The sequence below is a fragment of the Vulpes lagopus genome, chromosome 18, assembly GCF_018345385.1.
Source record: "Vulpes lagopus strain Blue_001 chromosome 18, ASM1834538v1, whole genome shotgun sequence".
NCBI classification, from domain to species: domain Eukaryota; kingdom Metazoa; phylum Chordata; class Mammalia; order Carnivora; family Canidae; genus Vulpes; species Vulpes lagopus.
Genome location: NC_054841.1, coordinates 10,606,829 through 10,628,059, shown reverse-complemented (window position 1 = coordinate 10,628,059; position 21,231 = coordinate 10,606,829). Strand labels below are relative to the sequence as shown.

Genomic DNA, 21,231 nt, shown 5'->3' with positions numbered 1-21,231 from the left:
GTAGCCAGAATGCTCCATTAACTTAATTTTTTATTGCAGTTGAGTTGGAAAAGAAACAAGGCAAATAGCGAGACAATAATAAGATATCAGGACTTAAAGCAAAAATGAGGTCCCGCTCTCCAAATTAAACGACACAAAAATCTAGAAAATAACACATTCAACCTCTACCTTCTGCACCTCCATCTTCAGGGCCAGAGAAGGAGATGCAAGTCCCAGGGGGAGACCCAGGGTCCCAAAGAACCTCCATCAATAATAAGGAGCCAGCACTACCCTTCATTCCAGAAGCAGGAGCCAGAAGAGTGTGCTTCAGGGAGGTTGCTGTGGCGGGTCATGACAGTAAGGGCCCCTACTGAGTGTCCTCCCTGGGTTCACTGCCCTTTGCAGTGTGCTAATCCGGCTCCTTCTGAAAGCGTATGTCTCCACCCACTTGAATCTGGTGGCACTATGACTTGCTTTGACAGAGTGAGGTGGAAGCAGTGGTCTGCCAGCTTTGGAACCAAGCCTTCAACCTGCACTTTCTGCCTTTAATTTCACTTGCTGGGAGTTTCAAGACCACAAATAGTGAAGAGGCCTGGGTTAGCCACCCAGAAGACCAGACATACATGGGGAAGGGAACCAAGGCACCTCTGCTGACAGCCAGACCCCTGCTGGGTGTATGGGTGAGGCCCCCTTAGACCCTCCAGCCCTAGATAAGTTGTCAGATGACTGTAGCCCCACGAGTGAGCCCAGGAAGGCCAACAGGACTACTGCCCAGACTGCTACCCCACAGAACGGTGAGAAATGACCCACTCATCGTTGCTTTAAGCTACTAAGTTTTGGGGTAGTTTGCTACACAGCAGCTAGAGTGGAAATCATTGTTAACACAGTTAAAATGAAGGTTCTCTGCTGAAACCACAGCTGTAAAGAGTATTGCCATATGACTGCTTCTCCAGCACAGCAGTTTCTGGAGGATTTGTGGAAGCATGTGTCATAATGTGTCCTTAGCCCTTTTATGAGGACACTGGTAGCCCAATGGTAATTTTGCTTCTGTTCACTTATTAAATATATGACCATTATTTTTCATATGAAAAAGGAACTGTCGTTAGCACTAGGGACACAGATAAATTTGGCATAGTATGCTAAGAACTCCCGGGACAAGAGAGGAAGTGACAAGAATGCTTCTAGGCAGGAATTCATTCAGGAAATGTCCAAGTACCAGGCACCACTTTCAGGGCTAGAAATACAAAGATGGGAAGGTCACAAATGCAGACCTCATAGGGTCTTTGTCTGGTGGGGGACCTGGACTTCAATAAAAAGAAGACAGGGCACCTGAGTGGCTCACTCAGGCATCTGTCTCTTGGTTTCAGCTCAGGTCCTGATCTCATGGGTCGTGAGGTCGAGCTCTCCATTGGGCTCTGTGCTCAGTGGGAGTCTGCTTGGATATCCTCTCATTCTGCCCCTTCCCCTGCTGCACTCGCTGTCTCTCTCTCTGTCTCTCTCAAATAAACAAATCTTTAAAAATAAAAAAGAAGACATGAACATGTGTCCACAAATGGTGTCCAGTGCTGTGAAGAAGCAGCACAGGGTGCCCAGAAAGAGAATTCACCTGGTGAGAGGAGGTCTGGAACGTTCGCTGGGTCAGTTAGGTCAACCTGGAGCCCAGCTTTGTTTTACATACAAACACAGAATGTTTTCTACCTGGTTTTTATATATACTGAACTCCCCTGGAATGCCAGGACCATATAAATTGAGAGAAGACTGAACTTTGCTTGGGAATTCTCCTTGGTTGCTATTCTGGAGGAACAGCTCTGGCAACAAACTCCGTGTGCTTGAAGCACGTGGGTGGTCCGCCTGCACTTGAAGCTGTCATCTTTTTACCTGTAAGCTCAAGCACCTGGAGACTTTACTATGCCTTCCAGCATTATAATACAGATGATTTTATTATAAATTACTTTTTACTCTCCTTTATTACACAGTTTGAGGATTACATATACATTGTTTTCTTATATAAGTAGGTAGGTTACATTACTGAGGAATTTCATTTCAGGGTTGATGAAGAGGTGTTGTCTCTGATAAGGTTAGAACCAGAGGCTTTGGGGCACCTGGGCTGCAGTAGTTGGTTAAGTATCTGACTCTTGGTTTCGGCTCAGGTCATGATCTCAGGGTCTTGGGATCAAGCCTACATTAGGCTTCACCCTCAGCATGGAGTCTGCTTGAGATTCTCTCTCTTCCTCTGCCCTCCCACTTGTGTTGTCTCTCTCTAAAATAAATTTTAAAAATTTTTTTAAAAAGAAGAAAAACTGCAGGCATCTTCAAGACCCTCCTTCTGCTGGGGGACAGGGAGTCGGGCCAGTGTAAGAGCTAACAGAGGGTATGGGGTTAGAGCCAAGAAAGCTAGGGACAGTGTGGTACAAGATGAGGCCAGAGGAGGACATGGGGACACTGGATCCTCATACAGTGCTGGGGCGGATGTGAAATGGTACAGTTGCCATAGACAACAGTCTGGCAGTTTCTCAAAGGCTAAACATAGGATACCATCAGAATCAGCAATTCTACTCCTAGGCACATCGCCAAGAAAAAAGGAAAATATATGTTCACACAAAAACTTGAACACAAACAGCATTATTTATAATGGCCAAAAAAGGAGAAATGACCAGGGTGTCTGTCAACTGGTGACTGGATAAACAAAATGTGGTCTGTTCTTACAATGGAATATTATTCAGCCACAAAAAGGAATGAAGTACTGACACATGCTACAATGTGGATGAATCTAGAAAACTTGATGCTAAGTGAAACAATCTAGACACAAAAGGTCACATAAGATTCCATTTATATGAAATGTCCAGAATAGGCAAATCCATAGAGAGCAGATTCGTGGCTACCTGGGACTGGCAAAGGTGGATGGAGCCGGGTCGGAGAGCAACTAGTCATACGTATGGGGTTTCTTTCATGGGTAATGAAAATATTCTGGAATTAAATAGTGCTGATTGTTGCATAAGTCTTTATATATTAAAAACCAGTAGGGAGGAGCACCTGGGTGGCTCAGCGCTGTGGTACCCTGGTGGCACGTGGGTGGCTCAGTCGGTTAAGTATCTGCTTTCAGCTCAGGTCATGATCCCAGGGTCCTGGGATTGAGCCTGCATTGGGTTTCCTGCTCCGCGGGGAGACTATTTCTCCCTCTTCCTCTGCCTGCACGTGTGTTCTCTCAAATAAATAAATCTTTAAAAAAATTATCCCTCTCTGCCCCTCCCCCCAAATATATATGTTAAAAACCACTAAACTGTATACTTTTTTATTTTTTAAAGATTTTATTTATTTATTCATGAAAGACAGAGAGAGACAGAGGCAGAGGGAGAAGCAGGCTCCATGCAGGGAGCCTGATGTGGGATTTGATCCCCGGACTCCAGGATCACGCCCTGGGTTGAAGGCAGGCTCTAAACTGCTGAACTACCCAGGCATCCCTAAATTATATACTTTTTAAAAAGATTTTATTTTTAAGTAATTTCTGAACTCTGCATGGGGCTTGAAGTCACAACCCGGAGATCAAGAGTCACTCTACTGACTGGGCCAACCAGAAGCCCCCTAAATTGTATACTTCAAAAGGGTGAATTTTAGGGCATTTGAGTTTTGTTTCAAGCAAAACAAAAAGATGAAGCTGAAGAGCTAGATGGGGCCCCACCATGCAGGACGCCATGGCCTACGCTGAGTTTTTATCTTCAGCCTCAGACTACTGGGAGCCGTGGAAGGTGTTGGGCACCAACGTGGCAGGCAGCATAGGTTTGCATTTGAGAAGGATCTCCTTGAATCATGGCCTGGAGACGGATACAACAGATGGTTTCAAATGGCAAGGAAGAGCGAGTGTGTGGACCAACACCCAGCTTCAGGCTGGAGCAGGAGGGCAGCCGTGCTGAATGCAGTTTGTGGGGACGACTGTCACAGGAAGAGGCGTGCTGGGAGAAACAGCCTCTGATGATAGCATCTGGGAGGATGTTTTGGAAGAGGAGGCATCTGAACAGAACTTTGTGGGGTTGGTTGGCATCCAAAGATTCAAGGGACACTCCAGGAATAAGGAATCAAATGAACAAAGGTTTACTGTGGTTCCATTTGGCCAAGTAGGAACGGAAACAAAAACTGTGGTAATGTATTGGGGTCCTCTAGGAAAACAGATCCGATCAGATATATAAAAACGCATATAGGAGGAGATTTAATACAGGAACTGAAGCATGAGGTTATGGAAGTCCCACAATCTGCTCTTTGTAAGCTGGGGAACCAGGAAAGCCAGTGGTGTGATTCAGTCAGAGTCTGAGACCTGAGAACCAGGGGAGCCGATGGAGGACAGAAGATGGGTGTCCCAGTTCAAGCAGAGAACAGATTTGCCCTTCCTTTGCCTTACTGTTCTGTTCAGGCCCTCAACAGATTGGATGATGCCCACCTGCACTGGTGAAAGCAGCCTTCTTTACTCACTGTGATTCAAATCCTCATCTCTTCCAGAAACCTCCAAACAGACACCCTCAGAAATAATGTTTTACCAGCTCTCTGGGTGTCCCTCATCCCATCAAGCTGACGTAAAAATCTATTATCACAGGTCTGCTCCATATCAACCTGACAGCCATATGCATCTTCTTAAACTATTCTTGATTTCCTAACAATGACTTAAGTTCCAATTCTGTCTAACATGATACCACTATCGAAGGCACAGCACGGGAACACTGGCCAACAGAGTGTGTCCTCCCACACCCCCCAACTTCCTGGGGGAGGCATCGGCCCCTCCTCACAGAAGACAGATTTTTTTTTTAGATTTTTTATTTTATTTATTCATGAGAGACACACACACAGAGAGAGAGAGGCAGAGACACAGGCAGAGGGAGAAGCAGGCTCCATGCAGGGACCCCGATGCAAGACTCGATCCCGAGTCCCGGAATCACACCCTGAGCTGAAGCCAGACGCTCAACCGCTGAGCCACCCAGGCGTCCCACAGAAGACAGATTTAAACGGCGCCATATCCCTCGGGTCCTGCAGCTTTGAAAGGGCTGGCAGATTTTTCATCTCAGATCTGTTTGGGAAAAAAAGTTGCCCAAGGTGGGTTCAAGCCAACTTGTAGCATGTGGACTTTATTTTATAGTCAATAAAGTCATTCTTTCTCATCTTGAGTCCCAAAACTCAGTCGTCCTTGCATATCTGTTTTGTATTACACATTCCAGTCCTTCAATTCTCTCGATAACATGTTTCCTTCAGGGAGAAATTGTGCTTGTCATTTGGAAAATGTGATCCACTCTTGCACTGGAGATGCTCGAGGACTCCAGACATCTACCTAGATGTGGGGAGGTAAAGTGTTTAAGTGTCAGAGAAACCATAACCCAGGGATATAACACCAGTGGGCCTTTGACAGCTGCCCAGTAATAAATAAGAGAGAGACGTGGATTCTTTCTGCCACTCAAACTCCCCGGCTTTGCTCTAAGCAGTAAGTACCAAAAACAAATACATATTTGTTGAAGTTTGGTTTTGTTCTGTTTGGATTCCAGTTGTTGAGATATGATCATTTCTTGTAAGTAATGCATTTTTTTTTAAAAAGGTACTTGAATCTTTACCTTATGGTTTAACAGCCACGGAAAAAGTCTTGAAATATTTTCAAAGGGAAAGAGGTAGGGCAGGAGGGAGGGGACAGAGATAAAAGATACAGTTATCGAAACTTAGGAGCCAGCACAAACCAACCTAGTCGGAGGCAAATGGGACTTCTGAAGGGGAGGAAAGTGAACTGGGAAGAACGCCCAGCACATGCCACCAGCTTGCTTTCCTTCTGGTGTTTATGCAATCTGGGACCTAGAGGGAGCCTGTTCGTGGGGCAGGAGTGACCCTGGGGCTTCTGGGTGCTGCAGTGGACAAGGGGGTGACAGCCCTAAGAACAGCAGAATTGACTTCCAAAGTTGGTCTGCACATTTCCAGGAAGTTCAGTGTTTCCTTACTTGCCTCAGGGCAAAAACAGCCACTGGTGCTTTAGAAAAGCAGGTGTGGAGCACCTGGCTCGCTCAGTCAGTAGAGCGTGCAATGCTTGATCTTAGGATTGTGAGTTCGGGCCCCACTTTGGATATAGAGATTACTTAAAATATTTAGGGGTGCCTGGGTGGCTTAGTTGGTTAAGCATCTGCCTTTGGCTCTGGTCATGATCCCAGGGTCCTGGGATGGAGCCCCACAGGGCAGCCTCCCTTCTCAGCGGGGAGTCTGCGCCTCCCTCTCTCTCTGCAGCTCCCCCCCCACGCCCGCCGCTCATGTGCCCCTGCTAGTTTGCTGTCTCTCGCTCTCTCGCTCACTCTTGCTCTCAAGTAAGTAAGTAAAATCTTAAAAAAAATAAAATAAATTAAAATCATCATAAGAAAGGTAGGTTTAAGGGCCTCACCCCAAACCCAGTGAAATAGAATGTCCAAGAAACACGGCAAGTTGAGTGATTATGGGCAAGTTACTTAACTCACACAGGCATCCATTTCTTCATCTTGAAATGGTGATAAGAGAGCCCAGCCTCAGGGTTGTGTGAGGATTTAATCAGGGCATTCAGGTGAGGAGCTCGGCAGCATGCCGGGACCTGAACCACACTGGATAGCCATTACCTGCTTACCTCCTGTATTCTGTTCCAGGTAAGGCACAAAGCTATAAAACCACCCTCTCTAGCCTCAGTCTCAAGAGGCGGCCACTGGTAGTAACCTCTGCAGAGCCCATCTGCATCTTGATCCAACCTTCAGTGATGTACTGCACCTGTTTTATGTTGTGGTGACATCGCCTGTGCTATTGTATCGGCTCACCCTTCACCAGAGGGAGTAGAGCTATACTGCCTCTGGGTTCAGTCTAAGATGGTCACTGCCTTTTAGATCTGTAGCTGGCCCTTCAGTGACATATGCTTGGGTCCACTCACACATGGATTTTTTTCAATAAATACAGCACAATACTACAAATACTCTTCCTTATGGCTTTCTTAATACCACTTTCTTAAACTTACTTCATTGTAAGAATACAATATGTAGCACATATAACATGCAAAAAAATATGTGTTAATCTACTGTTTATGTTATTGCTAAGGCTTCCACTCAACAGTAGGTTATTAGTAGTTCAGTTTTTCAGAGTCAGAACCATACATGGATTTTCAACTGTCCAGGGCCACTGCCCTCCAAATCCCTCATTGTTCAAGGGTCATCTGTACATAGACTTTGGTTGATCACCCTCACTTACACACAGGCATTGACTCTGGGCCAGAACTGTTCTAGGTTCTGGAAATCAAGTGGGGAAAACAAAATTCATGCCTACGTGGAGCTCATGTCATCACAGGGGATGGAAATAATAAAGAGAGCCAATAGATATGTCCAGAATCCCATCCTTTCTGACTGGAAGCAGAGCTGGAAACAGTAAGGGAGTGCCAGAGGGAACCTCAAAGGCCCCGAATGGGGGGAAGGATCGTGATAGATAAGGTTAGGGAAAGGGGGACAGACAGAGACTATCGGAAGCTATTGAGAGGATTTTGCATTGACTCTGAGCGAGATAAGAAGCTTTCAGAGGGCTTCAAGCAGAGGAGGGACCTGATCTCACTTAGGTTTTACTGGAAGCCTTCTAGCTTGGAGTCAGGAATAAACTGTAGAGGGGCAAGTAGGAGAGAAACCAGGGAGGGGGCCTCTGCAAGAGATGGGGGTGACTTAGAAGATATGGAAGTGGTGAGAAGCAGTTGGATTCTGGATATATTTTGGAGGCCAAGCCAATAGGATGGGATGTGGGTGTGAGAGAAGCAGAGGAGTCCAGGATGATTCCAGCAGGAGTCACCTGGGAGCTACAACCGCATGAATGGAAAAAGCTTGATGAGAAGGTGGGTGGAGAGATCAGGGATTCGGTTTGGACTGCATTAAGTTTGAGATGCCTAGTAGATAGAAATAATGAAGGGGCTGAGTAGGCAAGTTAATATATGTATGGGTTCAGTGGAGAGATTGGGGCAGGAGATAGCAGTGTGAAGACCATCAGCATGTAGGTAGTAGTTAAAGCCATGATAATGGGGCACCTGGGTGGCTCAGTCAGGTACCTGTCTGCCTTTGACTTAGGTCATGCTTCCTGCTCAGTGGTGAGTCTGCTTCTCCTGTTCCCTCTGCCCTCCCCGCAACTGGTTTTGTCTTTCTCACTCTTAAATAAATAGATGAAATCTTTAAATAAAAGTAAATAATAAAGCCATGACAATGAAGACTGTAACCTGGAGAAGGAGTCATAGAAGAGGTCTGGGACCCAGGCCTGAAAGTCTCAACCTTTAGAAATGGGGGCCAGTCACAACCTCACTTGGCAGATGCGGAATCTGAACTTTGTCCTGTGGGACCCTGAGTGCCCCATCTCACCTCTCGCGACCTCCTCCCCAGCCACGGCATGAGGTGAGGGAAGGATCCGGTGAGGTGAGAATGGGAGAGGGCCGCAAACCACAAAGGGCAGAAAATCTTGGTGATCACTTAGTTCTTCCTAGAGAGTCACGTCCAGAAATCCACATTCATCCTAGGTCGGACTGTATCACTGGCACTCATTTATTCCACAGACATTTCCCAGGAACCTTCTATGTGCCAGGCACTGGTTACCGATAGTAAAAGTCGACAACCCCCGGCCTCAGGAGCCTCTCTTCTAGCAAAGGGACCACTGTCCTAACTGCGACCTTTTTGCAGTCTTACTTCTCTTGGATTCCTGGCATTTAGTGCTTTTAAAAGTTTATTTTCTCAATTTTTGTGTCTGTTCCTAAGACATAAGAGCATTCCAGATTTTTGTGAGCACTACTCCACTGACAGAGTACAGGTATGTTGTAGAGAATCAATTGCTATGTTTGTAATGTTGGTTTTTCAGTACACAGGACCCTCATTAACTAGTCACATGACAACAGCAGTGTTCTGCTGTGGTGGAAATGAAGCAAGATAGGTGTGAAAATGCAGACTGCCTCATACCGTACAGCCACACAGTGCTGGTGCTCGAGCGTCACTGAAACGCAGCATGCTCCTTGCTTCTGTGCTCACAGCTCAAGTGGAAGCTATCGCACCAACTGGTCTTTTAAGGGAAACTCAAACATCATTACTCATCTTTTTAAAATAGAAATTGAGACAGAAGCCATTGGCATTTCTGACATTTCATGAGACCCTCTTAACACGCTTCTAAGCAGGATGAGGGCCACTCATCTGTTTGGGAAACAGTTAAGACACATAAGGTGTCAGATCTCTGTCACCACTTCCCAGCTGTGTGACTATAGCAAGTCATTACACTCGGCAGGCTCTGAGTTTCTCCATCCATAAACAGGAGACACTGACTGTTCCTATCTATCTCCTGCAAAGTGTATGACATCAGACCTCTGAAGGCTTCCCACAGTCACTTCTCTCCCTAAAGGGCCACCATTACTGTGGAAGGGAAGGCAGAGGGTTGGGCCAGGCGGTGGGAGAGCCCTGGTGTTGTTTGAAGGTGCCACCCAGGCAGGAGCAGATCAGGTTACTTCAGCCTTAGCACTCAGCTTGGACCCTCCCAGACCTGCCTGGATGTGATGCTTCCTGCTGGCAGGCTGGCAGGAAGGTCTGCCCTGGTGGTGCTGCTGCATGGCCAAAGAGAAGGCCCAGGGCACTACTAGCTCCTCCTCCTTAATGGGGCAACTGGGTGGCTATGGGCAGTGAGGGGGTTCAGGGTTCACAGTGGAGTTGTTAGGTCCTGGATGACCAGGGAGCTAGTGAAGCCATGCATGAACGGAAATGGAGTGTGCTGAAGACAGAGAAGTGAAGACAGATGATAATATTTAGAAGACGAAGAATTCAGAGAGAAATGAGAGCAAAGGGAGTGTCTGAGGAATTTTGGGATGTGGCCACTTCTTGTCCTTAAATCACCTCTTCAGAGCAGCTCACTAGCGATAAGTGTAAAGGACTCTGACCTCAATTAAATCTCAACGTTGGGAACAAATTAGCACCATGAGAGCATCTTGCAAATGCTCCTCTGTGTGAAGAACCGCACTTTCAGCTCAGACTGCCCTCTGTTGGATGTCTCAGCCCCACATCCCAGTCCTTAAACTCCACAAGAGAAGGAAAGCAAACACCCAGAGAGCCTCCCAACCCTTCCCATACAATTATCATCTTACTGGGCCGCCTTCAGCCCAGGGCCTGATCCTGGAGACCCGGGATGGAGTCCCACGTCAGGCTCCCTACATGGAGCCTGCTTCTCCCTCTGCCTGTGTCTCTGTCTCTCTCTCTGTGTGTCTCTCAAAATAAATAAATAAAATCTTAAAACAAAAAAAAGGACCAGATGTCCCCCCACAAAGGGGCTCCCAAGGCACCCAAATCAGAGTCCCCTTTCTTAAGCAACTGAAGACACGATCTTAAGGACCAAGGTTCTAATGTGACATGAATATGCTTATTCAAAGCCTTTGCTCCTGGTTCTGGGCAGGGCACCAGAGCAGTCAAGGTAAATGACCATAGCACTGTTAGAGGTTGATAAAAACACAGGGACCTCCCTGGACAGGGAGTCAGGAGGCTATGTTCTTGGCTGTGTCTTGAACTCGCATGTGACTTCTATCAAGTTCTTCCCCTGTTCTGCCTGTGACATTGGCAGAAGGAGGCATAAGTTCAACGGCGCACTTTCCAACTTTAAACTCTGCTGATGACTGGCACTGCTCCTCAGGAAGACAGCTTTGGCGGTACCTACACATTTAAATGTGCATACCCGCTGATTTCTTGGACTAGGACTAGAGGAAAACGGGTGCACAAGACAGATGTGCAGGATGTTCACTGAAACACTGAGTAGTGATGACTTAAATGTCCACCATCACAAGACTATCTAAATAAGTTACTGCATACCTATACCTTGGAAAGCAAGGTAGCCTGGAGAAAAGAATGAAGAATGTAAGTAGTAAAGTGGAAGTATCACTGTGATATTTTTTTTCCTTAGCATGTGCAGTGGTAGGGGGTGGGGCAGAGAGAGGGAGAGAGAGACTCATAAGCAGGCTCCTCACCCAGCTCAGAGCTTGAGATGGGGTTTGGATCTTGCAACCCTGAGATCATGACCTGAGCCAAAATCAAGAGTCTGAGGCTTACCTGACTGTGCCTTCCAGGTGCCCCCACTATGATATATTCTTGAGTGAAACAAGCAAGATTTGTCCAATAAAAAATACCTGCATGGTATATGCATATTGCTGTATTTTATATATAAACAAATATACATAAACATATATATATGTATATAATACAATTTTTGTTATATATATAACAAAAGATCTCGAAGGAAGGGTGTAGGGGAAACTTAGTCTTCCCGTACAAAATGCTTTACTTTTATAATAAAAATTACTTCAAAAGATTTTAATCTGTGGAGTAATATAAGGTAGATCTATATGGGTCTTATCTAAGCAGTTTGAGTTCTTGAACTACGAAAACCCAATGATGAGAGATTTGCAGTGATTCTTAGATTGGGGTGTGTCTAGTGCTTTCTGCATCAGCTGCATGTGCCAGCCTGTGGGGTGGTCTATTTGGCAAGTGGGAAATGGAGGTTCCAGACAAGTTTTTCGAGGCTATTTCTACTGTACACAAGATTACCTCCTCTGGGTTCCTACAAACCTATTTCTCTTCCTATCTTTTGGGACCTCATCCCTAAGAGGACACTTAGCGTGCTGTATCGTAATTGTGGGCTCAAGCACAATACTGTTCAAAATGAGGTCTGCTGAGCCTTAACTAAAAAAGCAGGGCCTGCATTTGATAGGTCTTTGGGATTTTTTTAATTTAGTTTTTTTCCCCCTAGCAGTTCGTTTTTGTTATATTTTACAAAGATAGGCACCTGCAGTGATTGGAAAATTCTTTAACAACTGGTCCTTCAGCAGTATCTCTGAGAAGCACCGGGCTGCTGGAGAGAAGAGAGTCATCCACACTGCGGCAGGCACCCCATGTTTGGCATCTGAATGACTTTGTGAATGAGCAAGAGAAAGGCACGGGGTGGGGGGGAGTGTGCCCAGAATCTCAGTTTATCATTCAGGCCATGCAAAGGGCAAGACCTGAGGACTTCAGGGTCACGGCCAGACTTGATAGGAGCATCCATCAGTGCTCTCTCTTCCTGATTTTGAAGACGAAGCTGGGAGATCTTTCCCCCGAGTCATGGAGATGCCCAGGGAACAGTGAGGCGAGGGCCACACACAAATAAAAAGCAGCATTCACTGCTCATGATTACAAAGTCAGACAAAGATAGCAGACTAAGATAAACATTCTCCTTACCAGCCTGAACAAGGACGAAAACACAGGGCACATGCACAAAGCTCTTATTTTAAGCACTGCTATTTAAGAGGAAGCTTTTGGACCATTTGCCTCAGGGTGAAGAAACTGAGGAGTGGGCAGGGTCCCACTGTGGGGCGCAGGTTCAACCGTGAGAGAAACAACTCCAGCCTGACGTTTCTGCCTCAGAACTCGTGCAAAAACTCCCTGATCCAGAAGGCTGCTGGGCATACCTTGCTCCATTTTGCAATTTGCCCTAGGCACTTTCCAGAAACAAATAGATCCTCATTATACCTAAAGAGACCCGAAACTAGAAAAATGACTGCCCTTTTTGTTTTTAAGCTTCCCTGTAAAGTGTCATAGAAAGCAGGGTTGGAATGGACCTGAGTCCAAAGCCCTACCCACTGTGTGCCATTTGTCCTCCCTGGCTCGCCCCAGTCCCCACACTACGAGTGGGATAACAACAGGACCAAGTTAATGTGAGGAGTGAATATGAGAATGTGCATAGCACACTTAGCTCAGGCTTGACCTGACGTGGCATGAGCCTCCCACAAACACTAGCTCAGGGCTCTTCGTAATCATAGACCAAAGTGCAAGCCCAAAGGAGTCTTGAGCAGTCATAGGTACCATTAATTCAACACGTGGCATGTGCCAGAAACAGTGTTAAGGGACACATTTATAATCTGGTGGGATTCTTGGTACAACCTGTGAGGTAGTTACTCAGCCCCTTTTAGACACAGGACTCAGAGAGGTAAGGTCCCCTGTCCAGCTCAGCACAGAGGCAACCATGCCAGGAACTGAACCAGGCTCCCCTGCTGTGCTCCCCATCCTCACCCACCTCTCTCACCCTCTTGGCTTCCTGGGTCTTGCTTTCTTCTGTGTTTCCCAAGAGAGAGCATGAGATCATGGGCATCAGCTTTGGCTGGCTTTGTTGTTGTTCTTAAGCCTTCATCACTGGTATGATTTTTCAAAAATTTGGCATTCCCTTAAATTAAAAAAAAAATACGTTTGGTTCTTAAATGTCCCCTGAGGAGGGAAAAGAAAGGTTTCTATAAATGATTTAGTTCTTTTCTCCCTAATGTTGAATTTAATAAGGCTAAGTCATTGGATCTGCACTAACAAGTTGGGTTGTTTGTTGGTTTATTTTCATTTTGGAAACTCCTCTCCATAGTGAACCACACTCCCTCTGCTGAAAAAAATCCCATGAGGAATTCTGATCAGATGCCGGGGCTGTGGGGCACATCCCCTGGAGGGTATCATGTTTCTAGAAGGCTCCTAGAAGGCAACAAGTCTTGCAACCTGACTCTTAACTGCCTTCTTACCTGTTGGATTGTCTCAGGGCAAGGAGAAAAGGACATAGGCATGCTTTCTGCTTCCAAACAAAATTATGTACTTTGTAAAGGAAGGAATATTTTTAAACCAACAATTGAAATTCACTTAACTCTATAAAAGGCAACACAAAATGGTGAGAGCCCTGGAGCCCAACTACTTAGGTTTGAGTACCAGCTCGACCCCTTACCTGTGTGGCCCTGGGCAAGTTGCTTGACACCTCTGAGCCTCAGTTCCCTCCTCTGTAAAATGCAGGTGATAACAGCACCTAAATCCTTATGTTTTTGTGAAGACAAAAGTGAGTTTGCCAGAGACTGAAGGATTGTCCCATAACTCTCAGGGATAAAACTGGGAAGGTCCCAGGCAAACCAGGACGAGTCAATCACCCTAAGATGAAACTAGAGTACAGTGTAAATGCTTTAGGAACAGTGCACATTGCTTTAGGAACAGTGCAATGCTTTAGGAACACAGCACATTTTACTACTCCATAGTCTTAGCTGCTATTATTCACAGCTACTTCCAGCAACCATCTTATTCCTTGCCGTTGGTTGCCATGGTCCTCGTTTATTTAGTGTCCATTCTATGGGGCCTTCTGTGTGTCTTTCATCCTTACACCACTAAACCGACACCCCCAAAGTCCCCAGGAAATATTTCTTGCCGTTTACAGAACAAGTTTCCGGAGAATCTGTTCTATGCCAGGCAAACAGCTCTTCAACAAATCTTGTAGTCTTTTCCCTCCTTATCTCCCTCAACCTTCAGGCAGCATCTAACTTAAAGGTTAAAACAGAGAAAATCCGTGTGATGCTGAGTGGCATGCCTACATGCCAGGAACACCAATGATTGCCTGCAACCCCCAGAAGCTAAGGAGAGAGGCCTGGAACCTTCTCCCTTACAGCTTCCAGAAGGAACCAACTCTGGCAATACCTTGATTTTGGAATTACGGCCTCAGACCCATGAGAGGGCAGATTTCTGTTGGTTTAGGTCGTACTTTCGTTACAGCAGCCCTAGGAACCGAGTAGAGCCCCTTTCACAAGACCGTCACAAGCCTTGTGTCCTGACAAATGCAAGGGCCTCCTCACTGGTCTCTCTGCCTGCCATCTGTCTTCCCTCAAGTCAGCCTTAAAACACCAGCTTCTGACTCCCAGGTCAGAGACACCCCATGATCCCCAGCGCCTACATCAGCACTTCCCAAACTTACTCGACGTGAGAATCCCACAGACAGTGGTTAAAATGATAGGTTCCTGGCCCGGTTCCAGACCTCCAGAGATGGGCTTGCAGAAGGGGAGCCTTGGAATCTGCATTTTTAATAAGCACCCAAGATGATTAGACACATTGGGGGGCACTCTGGCCCACAAGATGAGATCCAGAAGAGACCAAGGCCCTTGGTTCAGTGATTTCCATACCATGGCACCAACCTCCTTTTCAAATGTCACTTCCCAAGGTTTTCCAGGACCTCAGAATCCATCCCACGGTGCTGCCTGCCTCGTAGTCCTTCAGCTTGCACATCCTTTTTACACAAAGATGCTGATGTACTTTGAGAACTGCTCTGCTTTCACCATTTTCATTCCTAGAACTCTTCTTCCTTCGTCCCTCTTCTACATCTAGAATCCAGAATCTGAATGATCCCATAGACCTGAAAGTTGTCTCTGATTATTCAGTGATAGCCTTTCTGTGAACTCAGAATAAAACCCAAACCCTACACCAGGACCTGCAAAGACCCTACCTGTCCTAACCCTGTCCACCTCTCACACTGGGTCTCTTTTGGAACTGTTCTTGAAGTTCCAGGCAGAGGCTTTCCTTTAGTTCCCCAAACCAAGTTTTTCCCCGCCTGGATCTTTGGCGCATGCCCTTCTCTCTCCACACCACCACCACCTTATAAATATCCTGTCCTCAGAGCTTTTCTTACAACCCATCCTTAGTAGAAAACACACACACACACGCACACACACACTCACACTTATTCTCAGTCACCACACTCTGATCAGTTGCCAACATTTAAAAATCAGGAAGTTTCACATAAAAATGTCCAGCCTCTTAAAGAATCAGCAGACCTGCCACTACAAAGCCCGCATTCTCCCACAGCCTCACAGGCTGGAGGTGAACCCTGTCCTGGAGCAGGAATTCTCTGCAGGCCCCGCCCAGCCTCTCCATTCCCTTCAGTTACCTGCCTGGGCCATAAACAGCCATGTTTGTGACACTTCCTTGCCCCCCTCCCAAGTTGGGTTCACGTATCATCTGTCTGCCTCATAGAGAGCGATGGCTTTGGTCCCCAGTGCAACCCCAGCATCTCTCCTGTTCTGGGTGCATAGCTGGACCTCACTAAACATGGATGGATGGATGGATGGATGGATGGATGGATGGATGGATGGATGGGATGTCCTGCCTCCTCCCTGTGTCCCATAAGCCATACCATTCATTTTGCCTTTTAATTACACCCTTCCCCGCAACACTTAACTAACTTGCTGCCTCCAGTGCCTCCCTCCTCCGTAGAGCTTATGAAAATATAAATCTGATCCTTTCGTTGCCCAGTTGTAAACATTTGAGGAGTCTCCGAGCACCAACTGGGGGAAGCATAAACTCGCCACGAGGGCATCTGAGGCCCTTCTCATCTGGTTTCCACCTACTTCTCCAGCCCCCACCTCCAGAGAGGGTCCTCACCCGGCACACCCACGCAACCACGCCATGGCTTGGGGAACACACCATGTTCTTTCCCCGCCCCCACAGCCCTGCTGCAAAGCTGGCTTTCCCTGGAATGCCTCCTCCCCCGTCCCACTCCCCGCCATGCCTCTAGCAAACTCCTACTCATTCTTCTGCCCTAGCGCTAACCAGAGTCCCTGCACTGTGAAACACTCCAGACCCCCCCTCCAGGCTGACTTAGTCATTCTCTCTTTTCTGCTCCCACCTCCCCCCCCCCCTTTCATACCATGGCCTCAGCACTGAGTAATGGCTCAAAATAGCAGCTGGTGTCTTCTGAGTACTTGCCGTGTGCCAGGCACAGAGTGAGCTTTATCGCCTTTAATCCTCACACTCACGCTGAGCCCCTGCCTGGAAGGAAGCCTTCCCTCCCTGCTAGGATCCCCTACCACCCACCCAACACACAGAGACACAGGAGGATCTCTGTCTCACCTCCAGCTTCCCTGAGAGCCTGCCTCTGCCACCCTATGTTGAATTTTCTTTCTCCTTCCGCATCTTGTGCCCCCCTCCCCAGGCCTCCCCATCTCCCCTCCCTGCTTTATTTTTCTCCAGGACTTCTGTCACTAACACACTATATACATTTTGATTAATTCTCTTGTGTATTGTCTCTACCCGGTGGAATGTCTGTTCCGGAAGGGCAGGGATTTTTGTCATGTCCTCTTCACCATCTAGAATTGCACCTGGCACATAATAGACAATAAATACTTATTAACTCAAAGAGGCTAGCTATTATTACTATTAAGATGTGTCCCACAGGTGGTGGTAGTAGAGTCAAATGTGATCTCTGGATTGTCCCAGAGATCCCACCACCACCCTTAACTTTAGTGGCCACCACTTCCTGAAGACGTCTCTCCCTGACTGATTTCTCAGCTAGCCCTGGGTTCCTTGGAAGCAAGGACTCTATTGTATTTAGATTTGTATTTAGATTTGTGTTTCCCTGTGTGAGCCACAGTAGGTGCTCATGGGTATTTGCCGAACCTATCTACAGTGTAAACTGAAGTAGACATGGTATCTTCACTTTTTACCCTCTGTCTCCATGCGAAAAACAGTGTTACATACATAGTTGAGGCTTTAGATACTTATTTCATTAACGAATTCTGTTATGGCAATAGGTAATAAAAATAATTAGCCATAATGACAATAATAGCTCACATTTACAAAGTCCTTACTCTGCACTAGGGCCTTTTAAATGCTCTGTACGTGAAGGAGGACTATTAACTCTCTTACTGTCCTCATTTTATAGATGATGAAATGGAACCTCAGAGAAGTTAAGAGCTCGCCCGAGGTCACACAGCCAGGAAATAGCAGAGGCAGGAGTTGAACGTAGGCACCTGAGAGTCACATTCTTAACTGCTATGGGCTGCATCTCAGCTAAGAGATGTCCATTAAAAGGCCACCCTGTGTGGAAACAAGAATGGTTTATTACACATTTCTGTTTTCTTTCAAGGGATTTCTTGAAATTCTGCCAAAGGCTTTGGTAGGCAGTATTACTTGCTAAATAATAACCACTAGTATGCATATTGCATTTGATGGTTGGCAGTGCGGCTTCATGTAGTTTCTCATCTGATCCCTGCAACAATGTGATGAGGTGACCACTTATGTCTCCTCTCATGAAAGAGGAATCTGAGGTTCTGAGTGGGTAAAGGAACAAGGCCAAGGTCACCCAGCCGGTGAGGAGCAGAGCAAGGGCTCAAGTTAACATCTGTCACTTGACAAAAAATTGAGATCTTAGGGAGCCTAGGCTGGTCAATCGGTTAAGCATCTGCCTTCAGCTCAGGTCATGATCCCAGGGTCCTGGGATCAAGCCCCACATTAGGCACTCTGCTAGGTGGAGAGCCTGCTTCTCCCTTTCCCCTGCCCCTACTCATGTTCTCTATCTCTCTCTCTCTCAAAAATAAACTCTTAAAAAAAAGTTAAGATGAGTGTTTCCAAACTAAGTCTCTTTCATGTCACTTAAAAGTAAATAAAATAATCCACATGAAAGCCCTTGCCACAGCTCTTGGAGCCAGGTAGGGACCCTCATATTTGTTAAGTATCATCATCTTCATCAACACCTCCAGGAACTGGAATATTTTAGCTGATGACTGCAGCCTGTCTGTTGAGCCTGATGGAAAGATTACCCTTTTCATTCTAGTTCATCCCTCGTAATGTTGAAATAATGATCAATCTCCATTATCCCTGGGGAACCATAGAATGTTAAGAACTGGAAGAGATTGTGGAGATGAGCTCATCCAGTGGCTGCATTCACAGATGGAGAAATTGAGTCCTCAAGAGGGAAGAGGTCAGAGGGCACACTTATCGAGGGCAGGGCTCATTCACTGTGCCTGGCACATATGGCCTCCCACGAAGATGGGCTTTTACCTAAAAGGGCATCTAGCTTCTTAAAGGCTACAGGAGGTAATTCATGAGTTTCCTGAGCTTTGAGCACCTCCACCTCACCCCCACACAAGTACCAAAGTGTTATAAGCTATTAACCAGAAAACCAGTCATATGACTTAATTCCACCTCTGCTAAAGGGCTTAAAAATGCTTTGGTGAGCAGTCTGAGATTCATAAATATACACTTCAGCTCTTTCTCAAAGAATTATTAACCAGCTCCATCAAAACTGGAACTTGAGCAATCAAGGAGAAAAAGGAGCTGGCAAGAGAAATGTCTTGAATAAAATCTCGCCACCAGTATATATGACTTCTTGGCACCTCTAGCTTTTTATTTTTTATTTTTTTGTCTTTTCTATGCGTTAGAGGAGGAAGGAAAGAAAGAAGTATTATTGGATAAGACATGAATCAATAAAACTAATCATGAAAAATTAGACTCTTTCCACTTCACAAGATCAATTCCAAACGAACACAAAAGTCGTGTTAAGTTGTAGAGCTTAAAGACAGAAAGTATTGAGGAGGATACAGCACAAATGTAACCCCCACTGGCTTTTTCAGATGACAGAGACAGGCTGGAAGGACCTGACGGTGTGTGGGTGTGATAATCAGGGGTAGCCCATTCCCAACTAATGATTTTGAGAACCTATAATTTATCAAGCCCGTGTCATACTCACCTTACTTATCTCACGAACTCACTGGGTACTAATTCTCCCAAGCATGAGACTAGCTTTTCATTCCACACTAAGGCCTTGATCAGCTTTGGCCTGAGGATTTGGGGGTGGGGAGGGGTAACAGAGAGAAATGAGATTAGGGTTCAGCCTGGGAACTAAAGAAACAGAAATATAAGACCTCCTCTGTGTTGTGTCTCTGGGCTCCGTGCTTCTCAAGGAAGTCTGAAATTCAGGCCCTGCCAACAAACTTGTGGCCACAACACCTCCCAGAATGAAAGGGTTCCCCTCCTCCACAACACCTTTATCAAATTCAAACTGTTTTCCACATTTCTTCCTTACACAGCTCGGGCGCACCTGTGACGCAAGCCTCAGAGCAAATTCCACTCAGGAGATCCAGGAAGCTCTGACCTGTCCCTCCCGTCTAGAAAAGAAAGTCCAAGAGGGATACCACACCCGGAGGAGGGGAGAGAGGACATGACAACACCTCCAGGAATGCAGGGCCCACGCAGGTGTGTTGGCATCCATGAACTTCCTTTTGAAAAGGGCCTGATAAATCAGTATGGATAACAGTAATAAAGCTCAACCACCCGGCAGTCAGTGGCTTATGTTGAACTGGGGCCCTGGCAACTGGGAAGGGGAGAGTGACAGCTGAGAATAAAGGTTCCTAAAGGCTGTGACAAGTTTTCTACTCAGCGGTTCTTAAAGTGGGGGCCCTGAGATCTTTTAGGGGATTCTCTTTTTTAATATAATTTTAAAGACTTAATTTATTCATGAGAGACACAGAGCTAGAGACACAGGCAGAGGGAGAAACAGGCTCCCCGCAGGGAACATGATGTGGGACTCGATTCCAGGACCCCAGGATCACGACCTGAGCCAAAGGCAGTCGCTCAACCACTGAGCCACCCAGGCATCCCTTTTTTAGGGGATTCTCAAAGCTAAAACTATTTTCCTAATACTGAACATGTCACTTGTTTTTCTCATCCCCATTGTCTCACAGGTATCCAGTGGTGGTTTCCAGAAAGGACATATGTGATGATATCACCCTGATGACTCCTGGACTGTGTGTTTGTGTGTTCTTGTGTTTAAACATCCTCATTCTCAGTTTTAATTCTCATATAATGAATATTAAAAAGACATAACATACACAAACAATACTCGGAGGCCCTCCATAATCTTTAAGGGTATTAAGGGGTCTGGAGATCAAACTGTGAAGCTGCCCCATCACAACACCACACTTTGTGTCCAGCACAGCTTGAGTCACATAACAGCAGGTGCTTTTGAACAGGGGGTGGAAGGCCACAGCCTTATTCAGTTTGAGATGGAATCCTTTTTTTTTTTTTTTTTAAGATTTTATTTATTTATTCGTGATAGAGGCAGAGACACAGGCAGAGGGAGAAGCAGGCTCCATGCAGGGAGTCTGACGTGGGACTCGATCCTGGGACTCCAGGATCATGCCCTGGGCCGCTTAAACTGCTGAGCCACCCAGGCTGCCGGAGATGGAATCCTTTTCATCTGTACTTCCACTCAAAATGTCCAGGAAAGACCTGAAATCCCCCCATAAACACTTGGTGAACTGAAAAGCCCCAGGGGGAAAGATGGGCTTCTCACCTTTGAGCCCAGATGGGGCAAAGTTAGCACGGAGAAACCACACTCCCTGGGCACCAGCGCCCAGCAAAGCCATTATCCGAGTACCTGCCCTGGAGTCAGGTACCATGCCACCTGCTCAACAGCGAGATGATGCGGTCCTGACTCCTCAGCGCTTTCATTCTAGGGCAGAGGCAGAGGAGTCCAAGAACATGAAAAAACGGAAGCTTGTCACCCACATGCTGGGAAGGATGTACGAGGAGTCAGGAGGGATTTGAAGTAGGCAGATGAGCGCAGGGCCCCGAGGACTGCGGTGGAATGAACCGCCCCCCACCTCCACACCCCGCCGGCACCCCCAGGTGCGGCCGGCCCCTC

The 21,231-nt window shown here is 46.5% G+C and overlaps 2 long non-coding RNA genes across 2 annotated transcripts in view; one reads left to right on the top strand and one right to left on the bottom strand.

The window, feature by feature from the left end:
• The window catches only part of LOC121478164, a 29,198-nt gene extending 8,641 nt beyond the window's left edge, over positions 1 to 20,557 (top strand). Inside the window, exons 3-4 of the long non-coding RNA XR_005984424.1 lie at positions 19,616 to 19,781; positions 20,270 to 20,557. This is a non-coding gene — a long non-coding RNA (uncharacterized LOC121478164). The remainder of the gene's footprint in view (positions 1 to 19,615; positions 19,782 to 20,269) is intronic.
• On the bottom strand, positions 4,839 to 14,793 carry LOC121478166. Its single transcript, XR_005984425.1, has 3 exons — positions 14,731 to 14,793; positions 13,042 to 13,188; positions 4,839 to 5,290 (listed from the first exon to the last, which is right to left on the bottom strand). It is a non-coding gene; the product is annotated as an uncharacterized LOC121478166 (long non-coding RNA).
• Positions 20,558 to 21,231: the final 674 nt, after the last annotated feature.